General features: G+C 43.4%; 1 long non-coding RNA gene across 4 annotated transcripts in view; it reads left to right on the top strand.

The window, feature by feature from the left end:
• LOC147120292 (uncharacterized) overlaps positions 1-17,030 on the top strand; it is a 199,630-nt gene that overhangs the window by 115,828 nt on the left and 66,772 nt on the right. The window contains exons 1-2 of one of the 4 annotated variants that reach the window (XR_015078156.1): positions 1,244-1,851; positions 2,525-2,615. The exons of 2 other annotated variants lie outside the window; for them this stretch is intronic. This is a non-coding gene — a long non-coding RNA (uncharacterized LOC147120292). Of the gene's footprint in view, positions 1-1,243; positions 1,852-2,524; positions 2,616-11,709; positions 11,839-17,030 lie in introns of those variants that run through there. One more of the 4 variants, XR_015078159.1, reaches the window with a different exon arrangement.

Here is a 17,030-nt window from a genome sequence, read left to right as displayed (position 1 = left end):
AAGCATGAAACGGAAAACTTTGAAGTCGTCTTGTGAGTTTGGGGCTTGGATGCGATATATGGCTTTTAATTTCTTTGAATTAACATATCCAGCAACAGGGAGGCACAGCCAGTGTCGGAGCAGTGAATGACTGAATACAACTTCAGGATTTCCGTGTTAGGATGTGCACGTGCTAAATCTTAAGTTGCAGTCATTTCCAAAGGAGCGTTTGCTGTTATTACCCACCACAAATTCCGGGCCAATGTATTAGTCATCTGTTAAAGTGTAGGATTAAGGCTACAACGTCCAATTGATAATTGGCACTTATTTATTCAAAAGTAGTTAAAGTTGCAGATCTTGTTTGTGGGGAAGTCAATTAAGAACTTGCAGACACTGGCTCTGATATTTAGTGCTGCTGGAGAGTAGTTTTCATATATCCACAACATGGGTTAAACAATTCAAATCTTAATCCAAGTGGACCCAAAAATATATGTACAGGTAGAACGTCCCGAATCCGGCAACCTCGGGACCGAGGCCGAGCCAGTTTTCGCGTTTTTCCGGACTCGGAACGTGTTTCTGATGTCCGAAGTCCGGAAACGCCCGAGCCCAGGTTGCGATATTTCTGGACTTCGGACATCAGAAACACGTGCCGAGTCCGGAAATGCCTGGGCCCAAGTTCTGGTTTTTGGTAAGCCTCCCTCAGGGTGTCCAGATTCCGGAACATTTTACGGATTCCGGACCCCTGCCACCAATCGTCCCGGAGCCTGGATTCCGGAACATTCTGGATTCTGGAACTCAGGATTTGGGACGCTCAACCTGTATTATGACTTTGGTATTAAGCCGTCTTCTAACCAAAGTATTACTTGGACAGTGGTTTTTATGAGGAAACTGAGTTAACTGATCTCATTTGATTATTAAGTCTGCTTTCTGATGCTAATCTTCTCTGTATCGTTCCAATTTTATGTCATGAAAGTTTAAGAACTTAATTAATTGCCCAGAATTCACTGGGAAATTAACGGCAAGTTCATGGCGCTCGCCGTTTTTTGTGTGTGAATAACCCAGGAATTTGTGTCGAGGAAGTTGCAAATTGCCACAAATTGCTGGACTATTTGCACCACTCCACCTTTAGCCTCACAAAAAAGGGAGCTCACTGTCAACCTCCACATGAGTTTCAACAAAGTGAGAACTCTTTTAATGACAAGATTTATGTTTTTGCAATGCCAGTCAACCTCTCTGGCCCAGAAAGGGAACAATAGAAACTGTGGCACCTCATTCCTGCAGGTAGTAAATTGTTCCGACAGGTTTTTAAAATTTTACATTTTTACAATTTTTTCTTACTTTTCCTTTCTGTTTCTTTTCTCTCTCTCTCTCTCTCTCTCTTAATCCAATCTTTCCCTCTCTTTATTTCTCTTTTTGTATCAAAGTTGACTCTAATTCAACCTATTTCCTTCTCTGTCATTCCTCTGTTCTTTCTCTATCCTTAAATCTCATTGGTTAAAGAGATAGACTGTTGGTCCCATTGTTCACCAAGGTCCCAGATGACCTGTTGACGCCACCGTGCCGATATCAAGTTGCACTTCCAGCAATTTGCAGTGGAACAAATGTTCAAGCTGAAGGTGAGGGAAAAAATCTAATAAACAGGAATCGCATGAGTTTCATGTGTGAGATGCCCCACTCCAGCAAATTCTGGGTCCATGTCTCTACCTTATCGTATGTCTCATTAGAAACCAGAATATTGGTTAAGTGCATAGTGGAAAACCTCTAATATGACACAATGATTATTAATAATGTGTTCAAATCTAATTTGCCATTTTTTTTCAATTAGCAAAAACATGCTGCACGGTATCAGCAAGAAGGCTGGAATCACCTTAGGTTTGTATTCTTGATGACATAGTTGACTGGGATCCCACAATTACTGTAACAATAACTTGCATTCATATAGTGCCTGAGTAAGCTTTTGAGAGGAGGCTGGAATCAGAGGCTAGGATGACAATCTTTTAGAGGGAGCTAAAAAGCATTGCTTTGGTCTCTCTGATGTTAAGTTGGAGAAACTTCTTCCTCACCCATGAATTGGTGTCAAACAAGGTAGCTGAACAGCGTGGTGGTGATCATAGATTCAAAGGTGATGGTGGAGAAATAGAGTTTGTGTCATCTGCATACACATGGATGCTGACCCCCTCGCTTATGAACGATGAAGGAAATAAGAGGCCATGGATGGAACTCGGGAGAAGAGTCGAGGTGGCTATATGAGGGGTGGGTGGAGAGGCTATTGCAGAAATGTGCAGCTGCATTAGGAGAGGTAGGAGTGGCGAAGTGGGGGTAGTGCCATGGAGGTGGACTACAGAGTGCGACAATGGAAAAGAACAGAGCACTTGACCATGTCAAATGCTGCAGAGGGAGGAGGACAAGGACCGATATCAAAACACAGTCGGAGTCATAAACTGGAATTTAAAGGAATATATATTTTATAATATTTTTGAAAGAACTAATCACCCTGGACCAGAACAAAAAAAAATAGACCATAGTGCTTTCTCTCTTCCACCAGATCTCCAGCATTGACAGGAGCCGCATAACCCTATTGGGTGTAGCCTACTTGTCGTGATTTGATTTAAGACTTTGGCTTGGTCAGACTTCTGGTAAGGATGAATTTAAGGCAGGCATTGCTTGAAACCCTTTTAATTGCTTGAGGTGTACTATTCCATTAATCAACTTCTGTTTAACCTCAAGTCAATAGAGCATTAGGTCACCGAGCTGTTTTTCCAGTAAGAAGTCATGTGATGAGTTGTAAATTCCATGACCGTATGCAACTTTGCTAACTTTGAAAAGGAATGACATCATTACCAAATGATTTCATAAGCAAGCATCTAAATTTAATTGCTTTAAACTTATTCCAGGGCAATGGCCTGTGGACTTATTGAAGGATAATGAAAGGACTGAAATGTGGTCCTGTAACAAGGTCAGAAAGGAGCAGCAGGCCTTTTTCTTTCCACTAATTGTCCAATTAATCTGTAAAATGGCTCTGTGGTTGATCAATCCATTGTACAAGGTGCTGATAAAAGTATTATCCACCTGTTTCCAGAAACAAGGATGGAAGTACTTCCACCTCAGCCCTGCATTAGAGACTATAAAGTTCAGTTTGTGCAGCTAAAGAGATAGTGTTCTATATGATGTCAGTAGGTGGGAGGTAAAATATGACCTATTTCAGTTGGAATGCAGCATAATCTGCTGCTCCAGTTGCTATCAAATTGTCGCAACCAAGTAAATTTCTAGATGAGTCAGCATTAAAATAAGCTTCTTTAACATCTTACTGACCTCCTTAACATGTCTGGTGACTGCATCAAAAAATTATGATAACATATCTTTCATAGTTGCTGTTTTGATTGTTTCCATCCTTACTTCATCTATTGAAACCTTCAGTCTACTGAGGGGCATAGTTGTCACATACAGGCAAGAGCAAAAGTTCATTTAGTTTTGTTATTGAGTGTCAAGTTTCAGAATGTGATTATAGATGTGTCAAATTAGGGTCATTAGAGATGTTCACACTGTTAAAATCTGAAGGTGAAATAAAGGGCATTAAAGGCCGCTTAGGAGAAAACTGATGGATGGTTATATTTAGTACAGACAGGGAAAAAAAGGAAAAGACTAAATTTAACAGTTTTCTGGATAAGTGTGTAAAACAAGACAGCAGGAGGTTACTGATGCTTAGCTAAGGCTTTTTTTTAAGTAGTAATGATATGCATCAGTAGATACAACACATTCATTGCTAAGCTGTTGAGTTTGAGATAAATTTAGTTGCTGCTTAGTATATATATTTTTCAAACATTGTCCTATTTGAATATTACTAATCCTGCAGGTTTATGTCAGTGGTCTTGCTAACTGTAGCCACTTGGTACTGCTGCAGTGGTGTATGCCAAAATGACTGTGGTTTCTTCCATAGAGCCACATCATATTCCAAAGATGCGACCCTCATTAAAAAAAATACAGCTTCTAAATCAGCCCTTCAATAAATTACTGAAGCTTGTGTTGAGAATTATGAGTAGGAATTACACAGCCGATCAGTCAGCATCTAAAACCAAAAGACCTTAACATATAAATATAAAAGGAAAAAAAGCTGGAAATGTGAAATTAAAACAAAAGATGCCGGAAATATACACTGGGTCCATCTGCATCTGTAAAGGAAGAAAACAGGTTAATGTTTTGGGTGCAAGATCGTTTCTGAGAACTGAAAACTAAGAGATAAGCAAACCTCTATGTAGAGTGGGAGAGAAAATAAGGGCGGGTGGGTGGAGCTGTGGGGGGGTGGAGGCGGGGGTGGTAGAGAAACATAGAAAAATATGAGCAGGAGTAGGCCATTCGGCCCTTCGAGCCTGCTCCACCATTCAATATGATCATGGTTGATCCTCTATCTCAATACCATATTCCCGCTCTCTCCCCATACCCCTTGATGCCTTTTGTGTCTAGAAATCTATTTATCTCCTTCTTAAATATATTCAGTGACTTGGCCTCCACAGCCTCCTGTGGTAGAGAATTCCACAGGTCACCACCCTCTGAGTGAAGAAATTTCTCCTCATCTCAGTCCTAAATGTCCTACCCCGTATCCTGAGACTGTGACCCCTCGTTCTAGAGTCCTCCCTGCATCCAGTCTGTCTAGCCCTGTCAGAATTTTATAAATTTCAATGAGTTCCCCTCTCATTCTTCTAAACTCTAGTGAATACAGGCCTAGTTGACCCAACCTCTCCACATACGACAGTTCTGCCATCCCAGGAATTAGTCTGGTGAACCTTCACTACACTCCCTCTGTGGCAAGTATATCCTTTCTTAGGTAAGGAGACCAAAACTGCACACAGTACTCCAGGTGTGGTCTCACCAAGGCCCTCTATAACTGTAGTAACCAACAGATACTCTAATTGCTAAGAGGAAGTTAATGAGTTGAATGACCTCAACTGTTTAATAGAGAGGTAGGATAAAATAAAAGATTGTTTCAATGAGGTAATGAAAAGCCCTTAGAATAAAAGAATTTGGTAATAACAAAGATGGTGAAAAGCATGGGAAAGGCCCACACATGGAAAAAGGCAAGAAAATGGGCAGAGGGAAAATATGTTTCTGACTGGGATTAATTTACATAAAACAAAACAATTGGCATAATATATTTCTGTAATTGTTCACAAATAATGGGTGCAATTTTACAATGTTTTTGAAGTCAATATATATCAGAGCATGCTACATGCAAAATTCTTTATGAGCTGGGTTTCCACGTGTTTTTCAGATAATGTACACTATATCAGAAACTTGGCTTGGAATCCATGTGTTTGTCATATGTCAGTGTGCATTATATGCAAACATTTTTAGACATTCTATATGTTTTGTGAGGAAAAAAAGGTGTGTTGCTGATCATATGTTACAAAGGTACATGGAATTAAAGCCACAATATAATGGAACAAATCAGTGGTATTGTAAAGTCAGCTTTAGGTAGAGGATAATACACCATTACTTATTAATATACAATTATTACAAGATTTTGAGGAGTAATCTGCTTTACATTTTTTTTCTTTTTAAATTCTATTGAATTACAATTTAATTTGCATGAATCTGTTTAAGCTGATCTGAGTGTGCCTCTGTATGAGTCCGAGGCTCAGGAGCTCGATGGTACACACATGAGCTCAGGGACATGGTGCAGCCAAACCAGAGCTGACAAGAGAAAGCCTGCAGCTCTCTTCTGACTGACAGATTCAGTCAGCAAAAGACAAAGCCCAGAGCTCCATCCAGAACTGAATCTGCTTCACAGGATCTGACAGCAAACTCAAAGAACAGATATCTTACCCACGATGGGCAGCAGTACTCAAAATGAGAAGTTAAGTGATATAGGTTTGTGTCCCAGTTAAGCAGCACATCTGTCCTTAGTAGAGTGAGATATTTTGTGCCATATCCACTCCAAAGGTAAAGTCATTGGCAAAACTAAGTGGAAGACTGCAACCATTGTGAAGTCTGCTTTTTACTTCAATTTTTAAACATTTTACAGGCAGTCAACAGTCCTGTCATTCAATTTCTGATGAATGAATAGAACAGAATATCCTGTCATCTCTCTTCAATCCTTAGAAATCTCACTGGCGGTCTGATGCCAGTAATCAGCAACCAGTTCAAGTGTTTGATTATGTATGTGTGGAGATTTGCCTTCTTCGACTTGAATAGTGATGCAAGTGAGTAGTATGGCCAACCTCTTGTGTGGATCACCGTTAAAATATAATTGATACTATGGTGCAGTACAATGGGGGTATCATATGGCTCATATGTTGGTGGCTTATTTTAGCTAAGTCATCTACCTCTTGCGAAACTTTTGATTCTGCTCATTTTTAATTTGAAATATTTAAATGAAAGGTGATGTGCATACTTTAATTGAAACTAATGTTATTAAGCACTAATATTTATATATCTCTTATTTACATACATTCACTAGAACAACAACTGGCTACCAACATATGTTGTTAAATCATTTACAGATTTGTTTACATTCATTATTTTTTCAGAGCAATTTTCTAATATTTATCAAAAATGTTAAATGTATATGCATTGTATTGAAGTTGATGTCAGAAAAATTATTTGTTTTGCAAGTGCTTAACAGACTGTGAACTGAGCATATATTAACTTGTTCCTGAAAATTCATCAACAGATTCGTTCAGCTCTTGCATTTCTGTAGAATAAAATATTAATCCTGGAAGTTGCAAATTTTCATAAACTTTGTGTGTGTGCAATGGATTGATAGACCGATAACTGCGAAAGAATCATTTTTTGCTTACGCTGGCGTATTTGGCATATGTGGTAATTACAGTATTAACACTTTAGATAGGATAACTTTAATTATATGGACAAAATCCAAAAATATTCAGAGACAGGATGGTGAGTAACAGTAAGAGAATTAATGTAATTAATTTTTTAAGCTGCTGATTTTAATTAGTGTTTAACTAGACAGGAAAAATGGAATGGACTGTAGAACTTAACATGCTACTGTGAAAAAAACATGGTGGAACAGATAGTCATCTAATTTAGCTACCTGTGAATGTGAAAAAGAATCAGAGCTGATGCCAGGAGTGTAAACCTTGGCATGCTCAGTGTCTAGGCACTATGGGAAGAACATGTTATGATAAATCTTCACATTAACTTATACATTTTTCAAAATTATTTAGGTAATTTGACAGCTTCTCTATTTTATCACCTAATCTGTCAACTTGATTGCAAGCACTTTGAATTTCCTTATAAAAAGGTGAAAATTATGTCTTTAGTATGACCTGTTGGAGGTGCAAATGAATATTAGCACAACATTACTAAAAATGCAATAATCATTGCAGTAGTTACATTATACCTTTTTAAAAAAAAAAGGCGTGGTGGAGACTGATGCATTATGCTTGAATTATACTGGCAGTGTGAAATTTTGCAGTTGCACAGTCTGAGAACTGTTAATGAAAAAGGTTGTGTCTAAAGCGGGAAGTAGAAAGTTACAGTGAACACTGGGTACATCAGATGATTAGGACATGGTAATTTGCAGCCCTTCCATCCCTCATGAGTTTAACAATGAGGTCTATATTTTCAATGATACTGCTGCAGGAAGATATTTAAGCCATAGAAGATCTTTAAAAGTTTACTGTTACCCTGGGGATAATGCTGAATTGAAGAAATGCCAATAGACTGTGGCACATGTCAGATATTACACTTTCTTACAATTTTAAATGGAACTGCTGATCAAAGCTAACAAATCTGTTGAATATTTAGCAGATGCCGGGTGCACAGAACTTTGAGTAACATTAAAGTTGACCCAAGCCTGCAAGTGTCACCATATCACTGTCGGCAGAAGTCAGGGCTTAGGATCAAAACTGCAATCAGGAGAAGTTTGGAATCTTCGACTCTGTCAGAATTGATGACTGGAATCATATTTAAATTCATTACTGGAATACCATGTTGGCATTCTATTAGCGGTAATGTACAGAAACATACATTTTTAGAATCCAATTTTTAGACACCTTACGTTTTTTCAGCATCCATTTAGTTTGGCTGACACCAAATGGTACCAGGAGAACACATAAATAAAGGGACTGCTATCACAGTCATGGTCAAGTGATCACAAGCTGCAAGGAAAGAGTGGAATTTATGAAACAAGCAGTTGAACCATTCAGTGGAATAAACTTGAGGACTGTAATAATATAAGCTATTGTTCTCTTATTTTGCAATGCTGCAATAGGTCACTAATATGTATATTAAGTTTTCCATCACCTATGGCACATAATGACTTTTAGGATCAATGGCGATGAGTTATAAAGTACTTTAGTTAATAATCTTATTACTTTGAGGATATTTGTGTAGATTACTGGTGATCCTACCTTCAAGTGTTTGGCTTGCCATCATGGGTCCTTTGGGCTCCCCTGCATTAGGGTGCCCAGCAAGCCCTGATCTGGCAAAACGAGGAGGGAGGCTGTGAACATCCCCTCTCACCTCATTTAAATGGTTCGTACTTTCCTGTGCGTATTGGAGACACAGGCCAAACTCAGCCCTCCCAGGAAAGCCCTGGAAACCCTGCAGCTACATTAGAGGAGCAAAGTACCTGTGAACCGTGTCTCCAATTAATTTTCCTCACCTTTGTGACTGAGGAACTAGGGGCGCGATCTTGCCAGCCTTGGGGAGGCGGGTATGGAGGCGGGACTGCTGGGAAAATGGTAGAATTTGGGGGCGGGTGCCCAACCCACCTCCGTGCCATCTTGCCAGGAGGAGGGTAGCCGACCTGCGCCGGGTCCCGTCTCCTTGGAGGCGGGAAGGGGATTAGTGCTACTTATCTGCCTTTTAACAGGTTATTAACAGGCAGATAAGCGGATTATCCCCATTTTGCCCACACAAGTGCGGGCTTCCTGAAGGCTCCAAACCCCGCCAAGGTCACCGAGGCGAGTAGTCGGTCTGCGGGGGTCGGAGGGGTGCAAAAGTGTGCTGTGAAGGTAAGTGATGGGTGCAAGTGTGGAGAGGTGAGTATGTGAGGTAAGTGGAAAGTGTTAGAAAAAGTTTACTTACCTTTGTTTCTTCTACAGGCTTCAAGAGTTGGGTATGCGGAGAGTCTCGCACCTCCGCGGCAGAGATGACAGATGGCCGTTGCATTCTCCAATGCAACAACCATCTAATTTCTGCAAAAGAGGTTTGATGAGGTCTTGAATTCAAGAACTCATCAAACTACAGAGAATGTCAATGTCTGACAGCTTCACAGAGCTGTCAAACGATGACAATTCATCTGTCAAAAATTTTTGACAGATGAAACGTCATACGTTGACATTCTCTGTCACCGGCTTTCCCTTTATTGGTCTGCTATGCCCGTTGGGCGAGCTTAACAAGGTGAATCAAGGGAAAGTAGTGTGGGTTGGCCAGAAGTTGATGGAGGTGGGACTGAAACCTGACAAGTGGGAGTCCCGCCTCCAAAAGCTCCCCATTGGCAAAATCCAGCCCTAGGTGTTTTCTGTGGCAATGGCCAGGTAAATTGGCCCATTGTGCTTTAATTTCAAAAGCTTTTTATTTTGATAAAACATGTCCGAATTTTGCAATTTTGTGTACAGTGTTTGAAACCTTGTTCTGTTAAAAAGAAACATGGAGGATATTGTTCCCGACTTCAATAATTTGCTCCAACAATAGCAAATGTGCCAAGGCCATAGCAAGGTTCCGTACCTTGGGCAACGTTCCTAGAATCTCTATGATTAAGGAAAATAACTGAAGACCTTGACATCATCTTAAACTTCGTGAGAACAGAAATGTTTTTTTTGCCAAAGGCAGTGAGCAGCCATTAAATGGCAACCAGATGGCCAGGTGTTGGCTACTTCAAGGACATCACTTTGCTAGAGCTCCTTTTTTTCTGCAGTCACTGCATCAGCTCTTTGGACCTCCATATTAACTAAAAGAAAATGTTTGATTCAAAAATCAGCTATATATCATTAACAAGTTATCAGTAAATGGTTCAGCTATTTCCCTTTAATAATGATCCTGGTCAGGAAATGAGTTGTAAAACACTAGTGACCTACCTGATAAAACATCAGCAGTATTATGATGGTTATTTGAGACCATTTCATTTATTGTATATAGCCAAATCTAGTTTTTAGTATTAATTTCAAGGTACCAGAAAGGGACCAAAATACTGCGGATGCTGGAAATCTGAAATAACAACAGAAAATGCTGGAAGCACTCAGCAAGGCCAGGCAGCATCGTGGATTCCTAGAAGTGGCAGTGAACCAAACACTAATACAATAGCAAAATACTGTTACTTCAGATTTCCAGCATCTGCAGTATTTTGCTATTGTATTAGATTTTGATTCACTGCCACTTCTCTTCTAGGAATGCCCACCTTGAAGAAGTTAAAACCTGTTACATCTCTAACCTTTTCCAGTTCTGATGAAGGGTCACAGACCTGAAACGTTAACTCTGTTTCTCTGTCCACGGATGCTGCATGGCCTGCTGAGCTTCCAGCATTTTCTGTTGATATTTCAGATTTCCAGCATCCGCAGTATTTTGCTATTGTATTAGTGTTTGATTCACTACCAGAAAGGGACAGTTGGGTGCTTAGAGTGGCAGTCAAGCATGCAACTGGTGCTTTGTTGAGTGTTTTTTGATAATTGGGTGAGCTTATCAGTGCTACCTTCAAGTAGATAATACCATTTTATGGGAGAGTGAACCAGTTAGATGAGACCAGGAGCACCTAATAAAGTAAATGAAGTATGAAAGCAAATGCAGAATGACCACAGTGGGGAACTTGGCTGCCATCACACACCATGAGGTATGTCTCAGCCATGATCTTGTTGAACGGCGGAGCAGTCTCAAGGGACCATATGGCCTACTCCTGCTCCTATTTCTTATGTTCTTTAGTCTCAGGATGAGGCAAACTCAGTCTTGTCAAGTATTATGGGGGAAAAATTGGGTATCGCCCATTTTGGGGTGCTAATATCTGCTGGGCGCAAAGTTTAGCGCCAAGCACTAATTATCGCCTCCGACTGCAAAATTCGCCTCCATTGTCCCTGGAGGTGACTTGAGCGGTAAATCAAGCTCTACATACCTCTCTTAAGGCATTAAAGTCAGGGAGCGAGGCGCTATCAGAGCTCAGGCGATGTCAATTAGCATGGAACCCAGACAGACTGGCGCCAAACAGTTCTTAAAGGGGAGGGTCCATCTTGCAAGCCAGCCACACCCTTCTCATTGCAGCGTTGACTCTGGTGCTGGAAAGACCTACCACCATTGTGCTGAGAGAAGTGATGGATAGGCCTAGGGAGAGAGCTCATCATTTTAGCAACCAGGTCTTGGTGGCTCTGGTTGGCGCTGTCGAGCGGCAATGGGCAGTGCTGTACCCAGAGAGTGGCAGGAGGCCATTGCCCCGGGAGTACCGAAGCGTGTGGAGGGAGGTGACTCAGCACGTCTCCTCGAGGAGTGCCGAGGAGTCACTCAGTGTAGGAAGAAGTTCAACAACCTCACTCAGGTCGTCAGGGCGAGTGGTTGCTTTTCAATACCTTTACGTCCCTCCATCTCAACTTCACTCTATGACCAGCACTCATCCAAGACCTATGGCCATCTCATAAAAGACACATGCACATTCCACACCTTGCACACATTAAGGGCTTTTCAACTATGGGAGGCACATCAGGCAAACACATGGCTTCACAGTCACTCAGATGCTGTCGTTTTTCTTGCAGGCCAAGCTCTCTCATAACAGGCGGGAGCAGCAACGCACCTGAGGAGGACCGGCTGACCTACACCCCCTGACTGATTTGGAGGCGAGAGTGCACAGGATCGTTGCCAGCCAGGTCATAGGTGCCGTGGCCGCTGGAGAGGTCGACCCCCTTGTGGACAGCAATGGTATATTTATCAGCTTTCTCTCCTCTCTCATATCACTTGCCCCTCACAACACCGGCCTTTTACACTTTCAACGCAACTAACTGTCTCCAGTCCTTGCTCCCTTCCTGCCCTCACGCTAAAGCCACTCTTTTCATCCTGCCACATCCTGCTTTCAGATAGTGAACCACCAGCTGACCAGCCTGTGTCTCAACCTGCCAGTGGCAGCGACGCCCCAGATGAGGAGGAAGCCGGAGCCTCACCGCCTGCATCTCCCGAGGGTGACAATTCAGGCACTGGGACCACGCCTTCCCTGGAGGGGAGCAGGGGGTAGAGTCTGAGGAGGGCGAAGCTCCTGGACCCATCGGGCTGCAGCAAAGCCATGTGGGTAGGGAAGCTCGGGGGCCATCTCCCCGGAGTGTGAGTAGGCAAGCGAATTCTGCTGCACGGGACTCGGATGAGGACCTCAACATCACGGCCATGAATACCCAGGCCTTGAGCATGCACACTGGGTACAATGACAAAGGTGCCCGACAGCATGGATGCACTGGCTAGGAGTGCGGAGGAGTCCGCTGCTAGCACAGCTGTCATCTGTGCACAACCCCTTGAACCCATCCTTGGATGGTTAAATTGCAGGGAGACTGCGGGGAACCATAGCCCATGCTGTGTGTAATGGGTAAGGTGGCATGATCCATTGCAGCACAGGCCGACGCAACGCAACGACTTAGTGCTGCAATCGAGTCATTCGCTGGCCATCCAATCTCAGACTGCTCTCATGCAGTCTCAGATTGATGTCACGCAAGCACTGACTGCTGCCATCCTCGCTGGGTCGCCCACAGCCCCTCGGGGGATCTGACGGTACTGCAGCAGGCCAGCAATCTGTGTTTGAACAGATTGCTCTGGATGCTGTGGTTCTGCCCCATGGAAGTGGCAGTGTGCTGGTCAAGCAGGAAGGTGCTGCCCTCTCTCAGGATGACACCATTCCTGCTGCCACCACTGCCACTCCGCCATTGAACTTGGCACAGCCTGTAACACAGCCAGCCCAGAATGCTGCGGCCTATGCAGAGTTGGTGCAGTCTGCAGCCGGGCCCTCCAGGCCCAGAGCTGGTCAAGGCCATCTGCAGTCTCTGGACCTGACATTCAGCAGCCTTCTGACAGCCTTGCTGCAGCCACTGGGGCCACATTACAGAGGAGCAGTAGGGTGGGAAGGGGGGGAAGTGCACAGGGGATGGAGGTCACCCTCGAAGGGCAAACAGTGGGGGGGGAATGTTTGTGGGAAAGTTTGAGGTTCTTGTTATTATATTTGTTTAGTGTTTTGCCGTTTATCTCCATGTTGTGAGAATGAGTTTTGTTAGTTCATGAATTGTTGGCTTTGTTTCTAATTGTTTGTCCTGAATAAATGACAGAGTTTGTAATTTTTTTTAATTCTACCATTACATATTTGATTATTTGACTCATTGCAGCTTTGCCAGACAATAATGGGTGTGGGATGTTTTCTGCGATGTGCTTCTGCATCCCAGAAGCCATCTTCTCAGTAAGGGGTTAGAATCGGTGTCTTATGAACCATTCACAGACGGCCCTTGCAGTGGCAACATTGTGCGCCTCCCTCCCACATTGGGGCTGCTGATCCGCCTCTTCATCCTCCTCCTTCTCCTCTCCCTCTTCCTCCTCCTCCTCAGGTGGTGCACCAATCCCTGGTGGCTATGGCTGGGTCCTCATAATCGCAATGTTATGCAGCGCACAGCACACAACAATGAAGAGGGAGACTCCCTGGGGAGAGTACTGCAGGGCTCCTCCTCAGTGGTCCAGACCCCGGAACCGTTGTTTCAAGATGCCGATCCTCTGCTCAGTGAGGTTGCTGGTGGCGCTATGGCTCTCATCATACTGCAGCTCAGCAGGGGTGTTGGGGTTACGGAGCGGGGTGTCATCAGCCAGGTGCAGAGTGGATAACCCTTGTCCCTGAGGAGCCATCCACTAGGTTGACGCGGTGCTTGGAAAAGGTCTGCCACACCAGCCTGGCACAGGATAAAAGCATCATGGCTGCTGCCAGGATAGCGGGCATTGACGGCGAGTATGAGCTATCTGTGGTCACAGACCAACTGAACATTTAAAGAGTGGGAGCCCTTGCGGTTTCAGAAGACCTCTGCATTCTCATGCGGTGCCCGCAATGCCACATGTGTGCAGTCAATGGCATCCTCAACCATATCCTCGCAAAGCCACATGCGCGTTCACGCTGTTTGTCCCGAGTCATGGGGAAAGAGATGTACTGGCGTCTCCTCTTATACAGAGCATTTGTCATCTCCCGGATGCAACAATGAACAGCAAACTGGGAGATATTGGTGATGTCCCGAGTAGAAGCCTGGAAGGAGCCGCTGGCATAGAAATTCAGAGCCACCTTCACTGCCACCGACAGAGACGCCCTGGTCCTGAGCTGAGGCTGCAGATCTGGTTGCAGGAGGCGGCAGAGCTCTGTGACCACCTCCTTGCTGAAGCGCAGACTTCGGAAACACTACTCCTCAGACAAATGAATATAGGAGAATTGTTCCCAGAATACCCTGGGAGGGTAAGGTCTCCTGTGCAACGCCTTGATGGCCCTCCTCCTTCTGGCCATGTTTGCCACTCTCTCTCTGCGTCTCTGCTGCCTTTGATTGTTCAGCTGGACGACGCTCCGAGTTAGTGCAGCCCCCATAGAAGCTTCTAAATATCGTTAGAAGAAAGGTGAAATAAAAATGAACCTCCAAAGTGGTGCTCAGGACCCAAAACTCCTTCGGTCAGCGTCGAATCTCTCCAGACGTCTCTATCCCTCTAAACCTGCATTTACCAAAACTTCGCTGACAAGAAAAGGCAGGAAGCGGCCGCCTTTAAATAGCACTCCCCCAGCCCTTTCCCGACTTGAAAACGTTCCCCTCTACCTGTCGTTCCTAGTGGTAGGCGGAAAGGCAGGGGGCATGACTCAATATCCGGTCCGGGGCGCTACCAGGATATTGCACGCTCGACTGATGTCATGATCTGCGGGCGCAGGCGATCGTGGCGGTAGTGTTTAGTGCCGCCGCAAAACAACTGGTCAATTTCCCGAGCGGCGCTACAATCGCCGTGCTCGGGTGCTAAGTTCCTAGTGCCCCATTAGCGTCCCCCAGAGGCGCTAACGGGAGGTGCTAACCAACTGAATTTTTCTCCCTATTTCTTTTAGGTATGGTTTCCTGTGAATGTGTAGTGTCAGGTCAAACATAACACAATAGTCTGTTTACCAATGCACAATGTGTAATTAGCTGCAGCCCTCAATGACTCCTCCAAAATGAAGGTGCATTTCAGGAACAAAGCAGTGTCATGAATATGTAAAGCTTTTCTCATGCCATTTATGAAATCACTCCTCCAATTTCACTTGATGCCAGCCAATTATATATTAGGGCCCTTAATTCGTGTTCGGTATGGTGGCGTACTCTCGGTATGATGGCGTACTCTCAAAGTACGCTGTCACACCACCTTTGAAATTCACAAGTTTGGGTTTTCCGCACGCACTTGTGCATGTCAACTGTATGGAAAAGGTAAATCCAGCAAATTATTTTAAATTAAATTGTGAGCTAGGACAAGAACACAGGCTGAAACTGGTAAAAAGGCAAATGCTGATTTCAGGTAGTTCTCCCCCACACAAAGAGATCAATACATGAAATGGATTCCTGAGTAAAGTAGTGGAGGCTAAAACCCTAGATTCATTAAGAACCAATTGGATGCAATAATGGGAAGACTTTAGGGTATTCCTGGATGGATGAACCAAGATGGACTACTTGGTCTTCCTCATCCGTAAATATCTTGTGATCCAACCACTATGGAACCTCCATAAATCTGCATTCACAGGGGATGAAGCACAGTTATGCGAGAAGAACTGAAGGAGGGAGAAGGCTGTCATGTCTATCCATAATATCAGGAGCACCTGGCTACAGAGTTGTTTGTAAAGTGGACTTCAAAGACCTCTCCACGGAAATATCTTTTGTGTCTTTAATCTATTCGTAGGACAAAGCCAAGATGTAAGAACCTTGCTACCAGGACCCGAACATGACAAAAAATTACAACGGATTTGCCTCTGTCTCTTGCAGCAAGATAAACAATATTAAGTGGTTTTCTCACCTATGCAGACCTGTCAATTTGGCTGTCTTGAAGGCAGTGAGCATCTGCCTTTTGAAGTGATGTTTTGAATACCAGCATGTAGAAAATATGTCAGTGTAGAAAATATGTCAGCAGAGAGACACAGCTGAGAGACTTTCTATCAGCATGCAAATTTAAAATGACCAGCCATGTCTCAGATATTATCAATATATAGACTTGATGGTTTTAAATGTGACAGAGGCCCTAACTCTCTCAGCACCTCTGCCGCAAGTTCAGAAGAATATCACCTACTTGTAGCAGAGTGGCTTTTCCATTTCTGAATCAACTATCCTTCTGACTTTGCTGAATGAGAACAGTAATTAGCATCAAATTATGGGCAGGTTTATGCTGTTGGTTTGTACTATTACAAATTATGTTTAATCTGCTGAAATGTGTTTCAATTTGGATCCTTATATCTGGCACTTTCATTTTTAGTGCTAGGCTGGAACAGTGCCAAGTACTCCACACACGTGCCTTTGTCACATAATGGCCCGTAATTTCCGATAGGAGGCTTCCTGCGTGCAGATGCCTCCTATTGGGGAAAAAATCTACGCCCTTATCTGAGGGCTCCCGAGGTCCGGACTCTTCCACTCCTGGGCCTCTCCGGGTGCATGCGCGCAAAGGCCCAGGTATCCCAGGGGCGCAGGCAGTTCGCAAGCGTCCCTGGGATCACGTGGGCCATGGGGAACCAATGGGAGAAGGGAATCCCCCTTCATGCCTTTGACAGATAGACTTGTCAAGTATATGAATGGAGATCACCCCAAAAAGACACATTAAATATTTGTTTTTTAAATCACAGTTTCAAAATGAGTTAAAATTACATTAAATTAAATATTTTAAACACAAGTTTAATTTTTTGAAAAAAATAATTAAAGATTTTTATGGGGCTAAAAATAAACTTACCTTTTTCAAAAAATACTTTTACATTATAAATCAGTGGAAATTTTTTAAAAAACGTTTTAAAACTCTTATGCTGGTAAAAGCAGGCCTTACGCTGCTTTTACTAGGCGTAAGATTTTGAAGGGATTTCAGCAGGCGGAGTTTCTGCAGAAAGCGGAACACTCCACCCGCAG

Source organism: Somniosus microcephalus, chromosome 4 (assembly GCF_052327205.1).
Source record: "Somniosus microcephalus isolate GS21.2 chromosome 4, FLI_Smic_1.0, whole genome shotgun sequence".
In the NCBI taxonomy this organism is placed as follows: domain Eukaryota; kingdom Metazoa; phylum Chordata; class Chondrichthyes; order Squaliformes; family Somniosidae; genus Somniosus; species Somniosus microcephalus.
The sequence above is the reverse complement of the archived record's forward strand: the minus strand, read 5'-3'. Positions and strand labels throughout refer to the sequence as shown.